Source organism: Tachysurus fulvidraco, chromosome 5 (assembly GCF_022655615.1).
Source record: "Tachysurus fulvidraco isolate hzauxx_2018 chromosome 5, HZAU_PFXX_2.0, whole genome shotgun sequence".
In the NCBI taxonomy this organism is placed as follows: domain Eukaryota; kingdom Metazoa; phylum Chordata; class Actinopteri; order Siluriformes; family Bagridae; genus Tachysurus; species Tachysurus fulvidraco.
This window is the reverse complement of record NC_062522.1, coordinates 22,939,487-22,958,253: the sequence shown is the minus strand read 5'-3', so window position 1 is coordinate 22,958,253 and position 18,767 is coordinate 22,939,487. Positions and strand designations below refer to the sequence as shown.

Genomic DNA, 18,767 nt, shown 5'->3' with positions numbered 1-18,767 from the left:
AGGGAGGAAAAAAATTCCGGAAGACAATTTTGCGCAATTTTGTCATTAATTTCATACGACACTTCACAGTGTGGAAGCGTCAAATCCTGGCAAGAAAATAAAGGCCTGCCTTTTTATATATATGTGTGTGTGTAATATATATATATATATATATATATATATATATATATATATATATATATATATATATATATATATATAAATAAAGAAAAACTGTCTAGTTTTAGATGTATAAATAGCAAACGCGTTTTATTCTTTTGGAGATGTTAGCCTTAAAATATGGTGTCTCGTGATAGACCGGCTTAACTGGACAACAGGAAGTGCCGGTAAGAGCTGTGTTATGGCATGGCAAGGCCCAGGTGCTGCTATGGTTAGCCAGGTGGCTGTGTTAGCATGACTGACCTCAACACACCCGAGAGACTTCACTGCCATCTAGTACAGATGTAGTTTTATGATCTCAGTTCATTTACACCCTGCCATTTCAGTATCCATGTGCTCTCGTGGTCTCTACTCATTTCATGCTTTGCCTTTGAACGCGGTCACAACATATGTTCACTTTGGAAAGAGTGTGAAACGACTTTTTTTTCTTCTTCTTCTTCTTCTTCTTCTTCTTCTTCTTTTTCTTCTTCTTTCGTCGAAATGACTTCGATACCGTAATTGAAGGATGATGTCTTTTCTCTTTTTCTTTCTCTCCCCCTTCATGCGTATGTTTCTTCAGCACGTTTCCCACTTCACACTATCTAATTGGCCATTTTCAGGTTGGGTTTATGAGAGCAAAACTAATTAGTGTTTCTAAATTCAGCGAGAGCAAGAGAGATGGGGGAGGAAGGAAGAGGGAAAAAAAAAAAAAACTTGGTTGAATTGATTGTTCTGGTTTCCTCTTCAGTGTCACACTCTCAACAATAATATAAAGAGTCTAATCGCCTTTGAACGGCTTGTATTTTCAAACCGCCGCTGAATGTCATCGCCGCTCTCCTGACATTTTGTTTGGCATGGTCACAAACTTCCTCCCAAAAAAAAGAAGAGCTGCCCTCTTTCCAAGTAAATTTTTTTTTGGTGGTCTTTTGTATTGCACTGGAAGGTCTGGATGGAAATAACAATGCGGGGTATTTTTTAGGTGGAGTCGATTCTGCTGTTTGATTCGGAACGTCCTAGTGAAAGATGGCCAGGGAGGGGAAACCCCACAGTTTACAGTAGCGCTGTCTTTCCCTCGTTACCTTTATTCACAGAGCTCCAGCTGCAACGAGCCCTCAGGAAGACCACCTCAGACACACACACACACACACACACACACACACAGTGCACTGTTTGAATTGGCAGACGCCGTTCTCTCTTGAAGCTTTTGCTGCCTCGGCAAGAAAGACACCAACGGCGGCTATTCCTCCAGCCAGGATGTGCTTTTTTTTTTCTTCTTTCCTCCACCTCTTTCACCTCTTGTTCAGGAAACACATTTCTGTCTTCCTCGCCTCTCATGTTTCCCCCCCCAACGCTGAGTAGAGTAAGAGAAGAGTCAGGAGATTGAGTGACAGCACCGTGTCCATGGAGGATAGGGCTAATATGTAGTGTTTAGCACATGAGCCAGAGCCACTCCTCACCCTCCACCCATTTTGTCTGCTGGAGTTTCATATTTTTTCAGTGAATACAAAAAAAAGTTTATAGGTCATTTTAACAGCATACCATAAAGCTTACACTATTTATATTTTCCCATTTTGGCACCACCGGGATTGGTGTTCAGAGGGCCCAGTAATTAAGAAGCCAGGAATCTAGGGTTAGGGACAAAGAGTGTTTAAATGCAATTAGAGCACTGGCACGAATCAATTTGAACTCAATTACAGTTTTCTTGAATGTGCTATTATTTGTTTAATCAAGGGAATTTTGGCCCTCTCCAAGATGCTAAATATGTACCACCAGATATTTTAAACAAGGAGCAAAAGAGACGCTCAGAGGAACCGGGTTAATGTAGCATTAATGAACAACTGGTTCAAAGTGACCTCTCTCTCTCTCTAACTCTCCCTCACCCTCCCTTCCGATCCTTTCGCGACGCAAAGTCGATTTGATTGTCTGAAGATGAAGCTATCGGAGTAGATGCTTAATTAGCACAAAGCATTTATTGAAATGTATTACTGCAGGCAGAGCAGTGTTCAAAACTCTTCACTTTTCTTTCCTCTCGTCTTTCCCCAATTTCCTTGTCTTCTTTAGGGAAAAGAAAACAGTGTCGCAATCTATACGGATGCTGAATCCGGAGAAAAAAGTAAGCGCCTGATGCTTTAATTGTACGGATTGTGTATGCACGTTACAATTAGTAACACTCCATCAATATACCTTTTTGAAATATGCTACCAGTTGTCCTTAAATACACGTATCTCCAAGTACCCAATAAACTACTGAAATCAGATTGATTGTTTTCACACATCACTTCGGAAAGTCTACTTCCAGTTTCTCTAGCTAAATAAAACTATAAGTCTCTCTTCTTCATCTCGTACAGGCTGCCATCAGAATTTAGTTTTTGTTGTTTGTTGCCTCGCTGTAGCCCACGAGCTATGTTCTTGACCCCTGTCGTACTGGCATGTGTCTTGTGTGGTGTGTAAACATGCAGTAAACAAACAGTGATGCTGAGAATACAACATATTACCGAACTAGGCTTAAAAACGTCTGTGTACTATAAACACTTTTACTGTATATGACCTTCAGACAAACACAAACACACACAGGTTCCAAAATGTTGTTAATATTCAATTAAGGACGTCCTTCAGTAGCAGGAGTCCCTTTTTAAAGAGTGGATAGTAATTAGACAATCGTTTGCTCGGCTGTTCCATAGCCAGGCATGAATTATTTCGTACAGGTGAGCTCACACCAAAAGGCCTAGAAGAACACTGAAAATGACTTTGGATTGCAAAAGAATCATTTCTCTGCTGAAGAAATACTCTTTCACAAGAGCTGGCTAGATCAAGATCCGTGACAAGGTCGACAATCAACAGAAGACTCCGGCAGAGTAAATACAGAATGTTTACCTAAAGATGCAAACCACTGGTAAGATTTGAAACAGGAAGGTCAGGACCTTTGACACAAAATGAAAAAAAAAAAATTATATTTACATGAGAGATACATTTGCATCAGAATAATAAGAAGAGGGGATTACAGAGAAGGCAAGAATACCTTGAATTGAATTCTGAAGTGATTAGGTCCATGTTGTTTTCCCAGATTCTGCCAAATTCTTTTAAACTCATTAGTCAACCAGAAGCATGCCTTAAAATCAACACAAGACTTTTAAGGAAAGGAAGTGGAATGCTTGGCGAATGCCAAGTCAATCACCTGACCGGAGTCAGGTGCATTGGGTTCACAACCAAGTATTAAAAATGACAATTGAATTGTTTAATGTTGGGACCGTGAAGGTGGGGTGAGGTGGGGTTTTACATATATAAAGTGCTGTAGTACTTACACTGTTTACCTGATTTGGATAAATTCTTACAATTATCTAATCAGCCAATTATGCAGCAGCACAACACACAAATCATGCAGATGCAGAAATGTGGCATGATTGTTGGTTTCTGACATGCTGGTTTGGGTATTTCCATAAATGCTGGGATTTATCTGGGATTTTTATGCACAACATTCGCTGGATTTTGCTCAGAATAGTGCAACAAAGCAAAAATTACTTTATTCATATGCAATCAAGAGTGATGAATGAATCTATTGCACAGCAAGATATATATATATCTCATTGACAATATTGTTGATGTTTTTCCTGGCATATACCACAGCCTCTTTCAGTTGTTGTTTGTTTTGGCGAGTTTCTCCATTCAGTCTAATCTTAAAGAGCTGAAATGCTGCTCAGTTTGGTTAAGGTTTAGTGATTGACTTCTGAAACCTTTCAACTTTTCCCCCTGAAGTCCTTTGTGGTGTTAGCAGTGCGTTTGGGTCCTTGCCCTGTGGCATAATGCAGTTCCTCCCCCTGAATCCATTCTGCTGCCACCGTCATGAGTTACATCATCAGTAAAGATTCGTGAGACTGTTCCAGAAGCAGCCACAGAAGCCCAAGCCATGACGCTACCAACACCATGTTTCACAGATGAGTCGATCGTCAGTAGATCCTTTCTTCCTCCACACTTTGGCCTTTTCAGAGTATGACCTACAGTATATTTCCTTATAAATCCGTGTTTCTCGTTGAATCATTATTTTTCTTGTGAAGTATTTGACTTGTGAGTCTCACTGCTGATGAGCGGTTTAAATCTTGTGGTATGACCTTCAGTCTTGCCTGGTAGAGGTTGGTGACTGTTTTTCAATTTTCCTTTTGTCAATTTTCTTCAGCTCTCCCAAAATGTGACATCAGTTTTTTTCTCAGCAGCCTGTTCAGAGTCTGTTGCTCAGTACATCAGTGCTTTTTTTTCTTTTCTTTTTCCCTTTTTCAGGACCTTCCAAATTTTAGTATTGGCGATGCTCACTGTTTGTGCAGTGCCTCTGATTGATTTCCCCTCTTTTCTCAGCTTCAAAATGGCTTTGTGATCTTCAGCCTGGCACATCCCTTTGTAACAACAAGTGCAGTCTTCACATACAGTATGAAACTGAAGGCTAAAACCAAGAGCTATTTATTGTTCAAACAATTTAACAGGACACAACTGGGTAACAAGTTTGTCAGTCATGCAGTATTTTTGTTCCCTCGAGATTTTTTTTTTGTGTGTGTGTGTGTATATATATATATATATATATATATATATATATATATATATATATATATATATATATATATATATATATATATATTTGTAGATGATTTGTACAGAGGTCTAATCTGGTCTTTCTGTGCAGCATCCTGAGGTAAAGCCTCTGTATTTACATTAACGTACATTACACTCTCTTGATTTTATACTTTGGCATTGATTGACCTACCTCCTTGAGCATGTTCTTGACTTGTTGTGAAATGGTTTCTCTTTACCAAGGAAAGAAGTCTCTGATTATCCACTTAAACTGGTGTTACTGAGTAGAGTACTCACCAGTGCATCCCTTCTTTTTTAAGAATATGTCAAGTTGTTGATCGTTTGGTTTCAACATAATGATGGCCTTCTACAACGAATGCTTAGCATCCAATCAGCTTTAGTCCTTTCATTTCCTTAAAATTTGTCATGAAATAACACGGAAACGGGTTACAGCTGACTGTGAAACTGCTTATCGCTCAGTTGTCCAGTTACTTTTGAGTCTGTGTAAATGAAGAGACTATTTAAAATACCGTTAATACGGTATATACTTTAAATCTGAAAGTCTATGTACATTTTGTCATATGTACAGGAAACAGTCTGTTTGACCACACAGTGTAATTCTCACGGATAGTCCTACCAGACTCCATTAACATAAACTATAATGACACAAGGAAAGAAAAAAGAAAGACAAAACATAATGGAATTTTCTAATTATCTTAATCATTTCCATATTGCAGTGCTTTAAGGGATGGACTGGTTACATAAATGTAGCATAGTAATGCGGTTTGATTAATGCCATAGTATGTGGAACGTTGCTCCATAGATCATACCAATAGAACATACCAATAATCGCCGCAGCCAGCAATCAAGAATACTATTTGTTTTTTATCGCCGACGCATGCAGTTTGTCACGATCAATTTAGCTATTATCTGCATAAATGGTTTTTTTTACATTAATTAGCCTCTTTAGGGCCATTCCCTCTTTTTTTTTTTTCTCTTCCTTTTATAAACATCAAACACGACGCTGTCTGCTCTGAGTAAAATATACAGTATACAGTCAGAATGAAGGTGGTGATGTATAAGTGCAGTTCATATGAAAGAAGACACGTATCCATCTTATCTCCTATTGAGTCACACCCGTCTACGAGCACTCTGCAACATCATCGACACCACACACTAGTTCAGAAATAAGCAAGTCTTGACTCGTGACTCATTTAAGATTTGTTGTTGTAGGCATCACTGCAGAAATGGAAAGAAAAAGTGCTCGATCTTCCTCTTGATACGTTTAGACAGATGAAGGTCTTAATATAAGTATCAATAACCGAAGGGTTCGTCTTCATTTTCTATGCGTTTTTCTATGCCGTGTTTGTGTACGGAACTGCTTTAAAGCTCGCCTCGCGTTTGTAAGTCACTATTCTGTCAGAAGGACGACAGAATCTCAGGGGCTCGGAAACCACCCATAAAAGCACTTCCGATCTCTACAGACACAGGCATCATTTTTATTTAAAGGGGAGACGGTACCATTCAGGCACACTTGCCGAGCTGTGTACCTAACAAATTAATAGCAAACGGAAAACATGAATGTAAATGGTGTCATTTGATCATGCAAATAAGCTGCTTGGCTACTTTTTCCCCCGCCCCCGTAAGAAATCAGCCATATTTACATAGTCACTTTATGAAACTTATGGAAATTGATCTCTTGTCATTTTTCCCCAGTACAAAATTTCACACCGCTTCAGTGATACGATACTATTCACTGATGTGAAAGTCAATACGGTGAAGTTCAGCCCAAATCCTCGTCGCGGATGTTAGTCTGATAAACGGGGCCTGGCTTTGATTGAACTTCTGGACTATCAGAAGGTTTGTTAAACAGCATGAATAAATTGTAAATTTATTATTGAGCCCTTCATGAAAAATAGAACAGGTTTGGTTACTCTGCATTTCAAACCAGGTTTAAGAACCATGTGAATCCTTATACCTGTTCTGGGTTTTTTGCCTATTAAAATGATAAGGCCCTGTGGGTTTTTTTTTTTTCTTTTTTTAAGACATCAACCTTCCTTAATTAGAAGAGGTTTTCGTGGTCTGTGTGAGACCAGACTAATGCGCTATCTTTAATGTCTTGCTTATAGCTTACCACTTACTTTAAAAGCTCTCGCAGAACTCATAATTGCTCATCATCGGTTGGAGATGCAACAGTGAGAAGAACGAGAAGGCTTTATTCACGGCTCTATATAAGAACGCGAAAAATGTCTTGAAATAGGTTGATGGAATTAAATTATATTTCTTATTTAGTTATTATGGAAGCCAGAAAGGATCCCAGAGCAAGCCATTGTGTCTCAAATCATTCCATTAGCAAGGCATTGCGAGTTAGCGAGCTTTCAGTGTGTATATTAAGAAAACTTTAAACATATATAAGTGCATATATTCACCCACAGTGCAGTGCATTAGTGTAAAAGTTGTATGACATCATAGCCAAGTCTACACACACACACACACACACACACACACTTACCCTGTGTGTTCATGTCTAAGACTTTCATTCTGGCACTGTTTCTCCCACTGCACAGTGTTTGTAAATGTGCAGGCAGAAGATATACAGACACACACACACAGACACACACGCACACAACGCTATGACACGCAGCAGGCGTACTACTTTTTCCTCTCGCCTCTTGTTTGTTGTCTCATTTTTACTTTGCTATGCCTTGACCTCTTTCTTCTGCATCCCTCTACTACTTTTTCATCTTTTTTGGACATGCTGCAGCACAGATCAGCCTAATAGCACATGGGGCAGACAGTCTGAGGAAATTTGATTAAACAAACTGTTTAATGTTGACTTTTATATGCTATATAAAAGTTTATAACGATCGATCACGAGCATCGTAAACCCGTACGAATGTTTTGAATATGAATATGTTTTACATCGAAGCCCAGTGTGATGACAAAATAACAAAACGCAGCAGCGATCTTCATCCAAAGCATTGTGATTTGATTAGTCACAGTGTCTTTGGGAGCAGAAGCAGCCATCGTACAGAGACTGCCCAGATGACAGACACTCATTTTAGAGTCAGACACTGGAGCCCTCTATTCTTGGCCAAAGCTGTAGCAAGACACATCAAACAATGTCTCTGAATATGTGCAGTGATGAAACACGGATGAAACTGATGACTACAGTGCCGTGTATAATGGGCAAAATCCTAGCCAAAGACATGCATCTGTTAGGATAATGTTAAGCGCTTAAACATGGCAGTCTATATAGAGCTGTTGAGTCTGAGGAGGCAGGTTCTGTTGAGTAATATGAACTTTTCTCTGAAAGCATAGAACCTGTCTATGATGTTGGACCAACATGTTAAATACTGGACATTATGTTCAGACATTTAGCCTCACAGTATCCCAGTATACAGCGTGTTTTTTTTTTTTGTTTGTTTGTTTGTTTGTTTTTTTATTTATTTTAAATATAGTATATATAAATACACCGAAAAGACAAAATCTGTCACCTAAAGGTGAGAGGCATTCTTTCTCTGTCCGTTTCTATACAGAACAAGTTCTCTCCTCTCTCTATGCCTATCTCCCGAGGGTCATTTGTTCTGTACATCTTGCCCTGGTTAATCTTACCGTCTCTTTCTGTCCTGTTAGCAAATTGTCGGTCCTACTGAAGAAGAAGAAAAAAAAACTTGAATATTCTTAACTGGACGCTAAAGGAACGGGGAAAAAAACAATAGAACTCCTGGCAGAGGTTTGTGGCATTTTGAAGTCATTTTCCAGGAACATCAAGATTTGTTTGCATTTCCATTCTGGATGTTATTTTATACAAATCAGCACAAAAATGTCAGTTTATTTAAATTTTATGTATAGTTAGTTGCTCAATGCTACGTGTGTGGTTGGACCGAGCAGCACGTACTCGTACTGAAATAGACCCATGCACCTTTAACAGACCAGCACAGTTACAGCAAGTAGAAGACCATCACAGTGTTTATAGTGTTTATATATATATATATATATATATATATATATATATATATATATATATATATATATATATATAAATTGTGTGTGTGTGAGCTTTAGGACCTAATGCAAACCGCTATCAGGCCATGGGGAGCTGGCACATGTATGGAAATTGCTAGCAAATATCTCGATTTATAATATGCAATTTAAATATTCAAATCCGGACTAAAAACAATTTGTTAAAGCTACTTTGCATGCAGTGTTATTTGTTGGTGTAGAGATAGCAGGTCCGGAACCAGATAACTTTCTGCAAAGCGTTAGTAGAGCCTGGCGAGTTGTCTTCTTTAGGTCAAAGCTTGTTACCTGCTCATTGGACTTCACTGGCTGATTATACTGGAATGATTTCACTCCAGCTCATGTGGATAGGTATATATCTTACTTTGGCAGCTTTTCTTTCTTTCTTTCTTTTTTCTTTTTTTTACTCTAAATGCATGGTAGAGTTTCACAGGTGTGAATGTTTTCTGTAAGTTTTTTTTCTTCCACTTTTGGATTATGACAACGTCCTCATGCTGTAGCCCTCAGAGTTCCATAGAGTTTGGTTATGACCTCATCATTTCTCCCTGCTTTTTTAAAACAATGGGCTGTATTGTGGACATGCTGGGCAGGTATTTATTTAAAGTCTCCTCTCTCACGCAGTAACGCATGTTGCACCCAAAAACAACAAGCCGTCCCCAATGGGTGTGTTTGACTAGGGTAGGCATTTAAAAAAAAAAAAAACGAGACATAGAGGAAAAGAGGGGAATAAGAGGGACGAAGAGCTGATTTTACTTGGGGAAAGAGTACCAGAGTGAGAAAAAGGTGAGAGGTACAGCAGTGCGTGTAGCAGAACAGAACTCGGAGAGATTGTTCAAGCAATCAGTGGTGTGTAGTGAGCTTCTAGAAACGTTGTAATTAAGGGAAATGACTGATTTTTTTTGGGGAGGGGTTTTTTTTGGTTTTAATTTTAATTCTGTTCTATATGCTGCACAGTGAATCATTTGAATGCAGGAGCTGGTGCAGGACACTTAGCTTGTGTCATTGTCCACCCACCTGATTAATTGGTTCTCTGTCTCAACTTTACATCTGAATGAAATATCTATATTCATTTTGCTCTTTTTTTTTCTCCTCGCAGCACAGACTGCACACACAAATTGGTTTTATTTCTAATCATGCGATGATAAAGACATCGTCGAACAGGGATTCGGAGCGAGTTAGGCGGCAAAGCTTTTGTGCCAGGCGACGCCGGATGCCTTATATATTCGTTCGAGAGGAACGGTGCCTTCTACATTTGTATTTAGATTTCCAGTTTGAGCCATTTGACCGATATGTTTCATTAAATTCAAAAGAAAACTTTTTTTTTTTCCCCAGGAGGGTAGATGTTCTATAAGGGTTGTATAAGTACACTAGATTTAAAAAAAATTAATTCAAAAAAGACCTTGAAGTGTAACCCTACAGTGGGTGTAGTACAAGTGATGTAGAGATTATTGTCAGGTTGATGTTTATATATATATATATATATATATATATATATATATATATATATATATATATATATATATATATATATATATATATATACATACATATATATGTATATATGTATGTATATATATATATATATATATATAGATATATATATATATATATATATATATATATATATATATATATATGACATTTATTGTGAAAAAATGTGGGTTAGATACATTGCTTCTGCATTAATACTCTAGGATGCTTTGTCTGATGCTCAGACAAGCTAATTGTACATTTTAGTGGAAGGAAAAAAAAACAAAACAAAAAACTTTAGGTACAATTCTCCTTCAGAGATTCCGGCTTCTTTCTTTGTCTTTTCGGTTTGTTGTTAATCAAACGAACTAGTCATGATGACGGTAATTTCATCTGAGTTTTTGACAAAACGTATCCTTTGCTCTACGCAGAGGTGTGTGACTTCCCTCATTAGCCGATCATTCGTTTTTATTGAATAATTGATTTGTGTGCCTTGAATAATTGAATGGTGTTAATTTCTGATCAAATTAATATTAGCACGCTCTGAAATATTGATGGGGTGGCAGAGCAGTTTGTACCACCGGAACTGTTAACAGTCTGATGAATAGACACGTGGACATATCTGGAGCCATCAGTCTTTCATCCCTATTTTTGGAACGACTTCGATGCAGAGATGAACGATCTTCCTGGATTTAGAACCCGTCCGAGGGAAGTTTAGGGGTTTCCTATCCGGCTCAAACTCGAGGTGGAGCACAGCAGTAATTGGTGTCTTATAGATGTTTAAAAAGTTTCAGAAGCTTTCAACGTGGTCTTTTTTCTTTTTCTTTTTCTTTTGATGTAGTAACAATTCTTGAAAAATTTGCTTTTCAGTAACCTGTGCCATCATTTTCAGCAGCAATAACTTATAATACAGCAATAATATGATCCTTTAACCACTTTACAAGCTGTGATGGGATGTGGGGATGTGGCACATCAGTGGTTAAGGTGTTGGACTACTGATCTGATGGTCATGAGATCGAAGCCCCCGAACAAGGCCCTTAACCCTCAATTGTTCAGCTGTAGAAATGAGATAAATGTGAGGCGATCTGGATAAAGACGTCTCCCGAATGCCCTAAATGTAAATGTTTTGCTGGAGGGATTGTTCGTACTATTCTTTACAAAACGCAACCAGCACTATTAGGTCGAGAAAACCTGCTTGAAACAACCAATTAGTCTCCAGCTCCAGTTGTATAACTGCTGTGCACTCATCTCCTCAACCTTCTTCTTTTCTCCTATTTCTTTTCTTCACAGGAGTCCTTACAAATATTCCACTCCTGCTCAGGTTCTTCTCGTTGTTGATCTATGTAGCACATTCTTCAGAGACAGCTAACAAGGTTCGTAAACCTGGGGATTATTTTTGGTTTAACTTTTAAATCTTATAATTTTCCTCGTGGCCCTGAGGACAGTTTGGGCGGGTGTCCACTTCTTGCCAGGGTTATACATTTTAGGATTTCCAAATTTTTTTATTTTTAATTTTTTAATTTTATCTATCTATCTATCTATCTATCTATCTATCTATCTATCTATCTATCTATCTATCTATCTATCTATCTATCTATCTATCTATCTATCTATCTATCTATCTATCTAAAATGTGTGTCTAAAATGTGTGAGTGTGTGTGTGTGTGTGTGTGTGTGTGTGTATGTATGTATATATATATATATATATATATATATATATATATATATATATATTCCCTTAGTTTGACACTAAAAAGGTCTGTTATCTAGTATCTTATCAGCTCTGTTTCATTTGTTACCTTGCTCAGTCATTAATAAAGTCATTCACCTCCTTTTGTGTTGCCTTGATATCGTGCATGGATTTAACGGTGCACTTATTTTTGCACCTGCATTAGGAATATAGGAAGAGACAACATTTACAATACACACCAGAAAGTGGCCAGTCGTCCACCAAACTCATTTCTTTTTCTTTTTTAAGCAGAAGTATGCTTACACTGAGACCTTTTCTTACATGTAGTGAATTGGAGCAAATCTATTCTTTATTTTCTACCACAGTGTCTCCTGTCATTGATATGTCACTGCTATAATGTCCAGCTACAGTAGTCACATCTGTACACATGTGTGTGCTGCCAGCTTCCCAACATCTCACATTTCACAATACTTAAATATCCCTAATCAACCCAAAATACTACAAGGCCTAATTCGGTCCTGCGTTTTAACGCTTGTTTAAAGTCATTATAAAGAGCAGTCTGTAGCCAGGGACTGACAAATGATTTCAAAACCCTGATATTTAATTTATTTTCAGTTGAGCAGAAAAATGAGCAGGGGTTTCCACTGGTGATACTTCAGGGGCTTTGTTTCTCTGCTGCGGCTCATTAGTCGAGCACGGCTGTGGAAACACACACACACACACACACAAGTAAGTCAGAGAACCTTAAAGGAGTGTTAAGCATGGCGTTTAAAGCACTTGCCTGGCTCTTTAAGAAAGGGCTAGCCGAGAAACTGGCCTGATTAAAATGACAATAGTCTAATTAACTCGACCCCGGCTTCGACGTTTGGCCCATGATCTTCCCTTATCATAGCTGCAGCTTTGTCTTCCTACTTCTAGAAGTGAGACATTTTGTCCCCCTCTCTCTCTTTCTCTCTCTCTCTCTCTCTCTCCCACTCTTTCTTTCTAGCGCTCCAAACCACTTTCCCCCATGCAAGATAGTGCTAATGGCAGTTATTTTTATAAGCTAATTAAATCAAGGGCTTTCTTATTGCTATGCACCAAACCCTTGAGGGAGTTTGTCATCTGAGGAGGTGACGTTAGCGTAAAAAGTGCCTTTACACAGTTGTTAGCCGCTCGAACAGCTACACGTAGAAAACCTTCTGGCTACATCCCGATCCCGTAGCGTCAGATAATCCGCACTCTATTATCGCGCACGACTGTTTAATGTGATTAAAAGGCACGAGCTTTTCAGCATCATCTGTATATTCCAGTCAAACAGGACTTGGATTCATGCCAAACTCTTGTCACATTGAACCTGACTTAGAGAACAATTAAAGCTACTGCTTGTCGAGGCGAAGCAGAAGTGTTTTGCGGAGGTTGGAAAGAAAGGCACGTGTGAAGATATAAGGGTGGATTACAGATTTGAAGGCTCTACAGCAGACCTGAATCAAAGGTGTACCTTCCATAATAGAGAGAGAGAGAGCGACATTTTCAGTTCCACTAGCCTAGTATTAGTGATTAATGGCCTTTGGGAGATAATTACGCTTTAGTCTTGAGTTAATGAAATGAAAACTTTTCGGTCTTCTCTCATCTGAAGAGGAAGTGCAGATTTTGTGTGCTGCTATCCGAAGCAATCTCACTGTCCTGACAGGAGCACATTCAGAATGTGACACACACACACACACACACACACACACACACACACACACACACACACACACACACACACACACACACACACACACAGACACACTCACTCACAAGCATGTGTTCATCCAGAGTACACCAAGGCTCCAGATTATTTAGCCCTTGCAACATAAAAAATGCTAAGAAAATAAACAATCTGCAGCCTCCCCCATACAAACACACAGACACACACACACACACACACACACACACACACACACACACACACACACACACACACACACACACACACACACAAACCACAAGGGGAAAAAATGCAGGCACTTTTGTACTTTTATTGCAAACTTCAAGCTTTGAAGCTTTGAAGAAAATCATCGTGCACGCTCTAACTTGGATATATAGAATCCTCCCAGACAGTTTTCTACTGCACTGTCTGTTTTCTTGTTCTTTTAATTTTGCCAAACAGGAGCAGCTGCATTCTCTACCTTGTATTTACACGATAACAGAAAACGATTGTTCTACTATTGCTCAGTGGAAAGCAAACAGGTCAGCGATTCATCTTGCAGTTTCTGACATCATCATCATCACCACCACCACACAGCGAACGTTATGACCAAACCTTGTCTATAATATATACGGGGTAAGACGATCACAGAGCACTTCAGAATTTAGCTGTCGGCAGACGACAGAGCGAGAGACGGAGGAGCGTGGACGCGTTTAACCGTCCAATACAGGAGTGCACATCTGGTGTATAGAGCTCTACGACCATTCAGACTTGAACCCGCCCTCTCCAGTCATACTCCTTCACTCTCACATTTCATCATCTGTTCTCCAGCTCCCTCTCTCTTTCGCGCTCTGTCTGCCTCTCACTCAGTCACTCGTTCGCTCACTCTTTCTTTGGCCTTTCTGAGACCATCTGTTGTTATTATTTTCTTCTGATAATTGGCTTGAACAACGGAATGTCTGTGTCCCCCCCTTTGCCTTTGAAACGTGAAGCCCTGTTTATTTTAAGGAGACCCTCCTTCTCTCTCTCTCTCTCTTTCTGATGCACCCACACTATCCATCAGATAACTCTCTGTCCAACACTTTATTTTAAATCCTGCTCCCTCACTAACTCCGGCCCCCACCACCACCACCAAAAAAAAAAAACTCCCTTGCTCTGCTTTCTTTCTCTCCGTCTCAGTGCTCCAGTGGAGGGAGCTTTGCAGTTGACATCTGGCTAAGTGTATCTGTAGGTGTCTTTGAGAGTGTAAGTCTAGACTCAGTTCTCCACAGGACTTTGCTCCTGTGGCCTCAGCCTCTGTCCACATTTCTGGCACCTCCGAGAGAGAGAGGGAGAGGGAGGGAGAGAGAGAGAGAGAGAGAGAGAGAGAGAGAGAGCAAAGAATGATAGAGGGCAAAGAGCATATTTTTATTTATTTATTTATTTTTTATGAACCCCTTATATTACGGGTGCCCTTCATTTCACCTCTGCTCCTTGTGTACCTGGCTCGTCCACTAGGAGGCTGATTTGGAGGATGATCTTTTAAAAGATTTGTACAGGCCTAAAGCAGCTACCTATTCATTGTAGTAAAGGGCACAATTAAATACATTTAGCTTACAATTTTTTAGGTAAATATGGAAAATCTGCCAATTCCATAATGCCACACACACAAATAAAAGCAACGTTTTTTGTACAGCAGATGCTAAAAGCCAGTTTTATTAATGACACCAGACATCAGGGTGTCAGGGTTAGAACTAATGCCGTGCAGTCTGGGACGACACGACTCAGAGACACGCGGCCCAGGTAGGAAGTGTCCCAGCAAGCAGCAGCGTGACTAGTGCCAGCACTTCATTTGCTGAGTGTTTGTGTTTATGCAAAGGGGGGGCCCTCTTCCTGCATATTTAATCTCAGGCTCTGGCTCTGGCTTTTGTTGTGTTTAGACCACATACCTCCAGTCTCTGTGAAGAGAGAGCGAGAGAAGGGGAAAGGAAAAAAAAAAAAAACATAAAAAAACAACAGAGTACGTGTGTAAGAGAGACACAGAGTGTGTATGGGGAAAGGCTGCTGTTCACACACTTTTGTCATCTCTGCTACAGAGTCCCAGACTGCAACTAGGAGAGTTTTTCTTTCTGGAAATACAAAAAAAAAAGATTAGGTCGAGTTACAGGACGAAAGTGTAGCGCGGACTATTTGAGACGTAAAGCTTCAGCCACGTACATGGGTGAGTTGCCGAGGCTTCTTTCTGTTTTCTTTTACCTCTTCCTTTCTCTCAGCCATTCATTGAGATTTGTCTTGCGCCGGCCGAGCTGCTGAGTGTGTGGTTGTGTGTGTGTGTGTGTGTGTGTGTGTGTGACAAGTTTAAAGAGTGGGCAGAGTAAAGTAGAGAGCTGAATGTAAAACTTATTGACTTGCATTCCCCCAGTGTTCACTTTACCGCTGCATAAATCTGACTTAATAGTGGTGTGTTTGTCTCCTTTTTCTAGTCAAACAATGTCTTGGGTTTATGAAGAGTGCTACATCTGTCCTGATACAGTAGACCCCATACTCCTGTCTCCTCTCTCTCTCTCTCTCTCTCTCTCTCTCTCTCTCTCTCTCTCTCTGTCTCTCTCTCTCTCTCTGTCTCTCTGCTGCCCTCATACAGTCTTTACTCCGAGAAAGACTCATGTTTGAGTGATGCTGAGAACAGAGATCTGCCCCAGCCTTTTCCCACTCACCGTGGTCCACTTGCTCACAGGACGAAGGCTAGCGTTTTCTTTACCTTTTGGATGATTTCATTCGAATGTGTTTGTCTGACAGAGTGGAATAATGCCCTATTCAGCCTGGCTAACTCCGGAGTAGTGTAAAGAAATGCGACAGCTTTGTTTGTTTTGGGACAGGAGTGAAATTCCTTTTCCTCAGTATTAAGGCAGGCAGCTGTGTGTGTGTGTGTGTGTGTGTGTGTGTGTGTGTGTGTGTGTGTGTGTGTGTGTGTGTGTGTGTGTGTGTGTGTGTGTGTGTGTGTGTGTGTGTGTGCTCTGTGTGTACTTTGTTCTAAGCTCAGTAAAAAGGCACAGTAGGCTCGAAAAAATCTCCAGGCTCAGACAGGCTGACATTCAGCAGACTGCACTACTGCCTCTCTCAGGCTTGACCGGAGCACGGGTTTAATTGGTATTTGTGTCTGTTTGCGTGTCAGTAAGCCCTCCTGTTTACTGTAAACGTGGGCGTGAGACACAGTGCCGGAATGCTGAGAATAAAGATCGAAGGGGAAAATATGATTTATTGATGGGTGTTTTTGTTTACCAGCTCAAGTTGCTCGACTTCATTCATACTCGCCTAATAAAGTTTCTAGAGAGCCAAGGAGAATGTGAGGCACAGTGATGAGAAGGAGTGAGTGAGTGAGTGAGTGTGTGTGTGTGTGAGTGAGTGTGTGTGTGTGTGTGTGTGTGTGTGTGTGTGTGTGTGTGTGTGTGTGTGTGTGTGTCTTTTGTGCATTCAGCCATTTTGACAGTCTTTTGTAAACAGTGTTTGTTTGTTTCAAAGTGACTCACATGTTAAACTTTCCTGAGAGACAGAGACAGTGGCATGGAAAGTATTGTGTGCACACACCTTAAGCACACACACACACACACACACACACACACACACACACACACACACACACACACACACACACACACACACACACAAGCCAAGTGAATACAGATCTCTCTTACAAACAAACATACATTTTTACACATACACACCCTGACTCACTTTCAGTCTGTTTCTCCAAGTCTGGTTTCTCTCTCTTTCTCTCTCTCTCTCTCTCTCTCTCTCTCTCTCTCTCTCTCTCTCTCTCTCTCTCTCTCTCTCTCATATTTTACCTTTTATACTACTATCCGAGACTGAATTGTAGCAGCCTTTTTTGTTTTGCTGCTTTCATGTTTCCATTTTGACTAACACCCCCAGACACAACAGATGACACACGTCTGCTTTAAATTCGGAGTCAAGGATAAACATGTACTTATCGATCCATTCATTTTTAACACACTTGCGTGGGTTTTTAACACACCGTGCTGCCAGTTAGAGTTAAAAACAAACAAACAAAAAAAAAAGATGTTGTTACAGAAGTCTAACTGGTTGACTTGCTCGGTTCGTTATAGGAGAGAAGTAAACTGGACTGAATCTAACGAGCTCACACTGACATCGGTGTGTGTGTGTGTGTGTGTGTGTGTGTGTGTGTGTGTGTGTGTGTGTGTGTGTGTGAGATAATGTGTCTGATAATCTGCACTGCTGCTACTCTTGGATATTGGGTCCTTGTGATCATAGCAGGGACTTCTACAGAACGTCGAAGAAGGCTGCCTTGATTTTTGTCCTTCCACAGACATAAGAATCCTTTACAGCCAAAAGCGTACATTTGTTTTTAACTAAGGTCTTTTGACATTCGAATTGGGTCGATTCGCTGAAATCTTACAGTGGGCCTGTGATCCACCAGCGTGCACTAGATCTTCCTCATTCCTGCACATCATTTTTTGCCTTATCAAAGATGCCAGAAATTCTGCGTGGATCAGAATTTACTTGCTATGTATAAATTGATATTTATTGAATGAATCCTCCTATCCAGTCCGGTCTGTGTTTGCTGGTGGATTATTTCTGAAACAGTGCCTGTGAATAGCCACATGTTTCAGGCCCTCTGCCATCCTCAGCATGAGGGAGGAGAACAGCTCGGGTCAGCCTATTGGCTGCGACGGAGTTTTGCATAAATTAATATGCTAATGAGGCCAGACAGTTCACAAGCATCCCAGCACAGAAGTAGCCGCGGATCTGCCGTCGGAGCGTGCGCGAGCAATTAATGGCTAACTCGACGCTAAATATTCATGTGCTCTTATGTTGCCAGTGAAGTGAGGGAGGAGAACGTCCATTAGATCGACTGAAGAGGCGTTCACAATGACCGCCGAGGCCTTTCTGTTGTGATCGGCTTGGGGTTTTTTTTTTGCTGAGTGCCAGTCCGTCCATGGAGTGTGTGTGTGTGTGTGTGTGTGTGTGTGTGTGTGTGTGTGTGTGTGTGTGTGTGTGTGTTTTGGCTACTGCGATGATGTAAATGTGGATGCTGAAGAGCAGCCTTCACTGATGGGCCTCTTCAGGATTTGGATTTTAAAAGAGAGATGGTTAATATTCATGCGTATGTACACCATGCACCCACTTTTAAAAAAGAGAGAGGAGGAGGAGGAGAATTGTTGTTATTTTTGTTTTACTATTAGATAAGCGGTCACGTATGCAG

The 18,767-nt window shown here is 40.2% G+C and overlaps 1 protein-coding gene across 23 annotated transcripts in view; it reads left to right on the top strand.

Moving 5' to 3' along the window:
• foxp1b (forkhead box P1b) overlaps window positions 1-18,767 on the top strand; it is a 169,578-nt gene that overhangs the window by 31,446 nt on the left and 119,365 nt on the right. For 2 of the 23 annotated variants that reach the window (XM_047814356.1, XM_047814351.1), the window contains 2 exons: window positions 8,331-8,430; window positions 11,478-11,560. The exons of 17 other annotated variants lie outside the window; for them this stretch is intronic. The gene's annotated coding sequence lies outside the window, so the exon portion shown is untranslated. Of the gene's footprint in view, window positions 1-8,330; window positions 8,431-11,477; window positions 11,561-15,459; window positions 15,750-18,767 lie in introns of those variants that run through there. 4 more of the 23 variants (XM_027146613.2, XM_047814349.1, XM_047814352.1 and 1 more) reach the window with 3 other exon arrangements.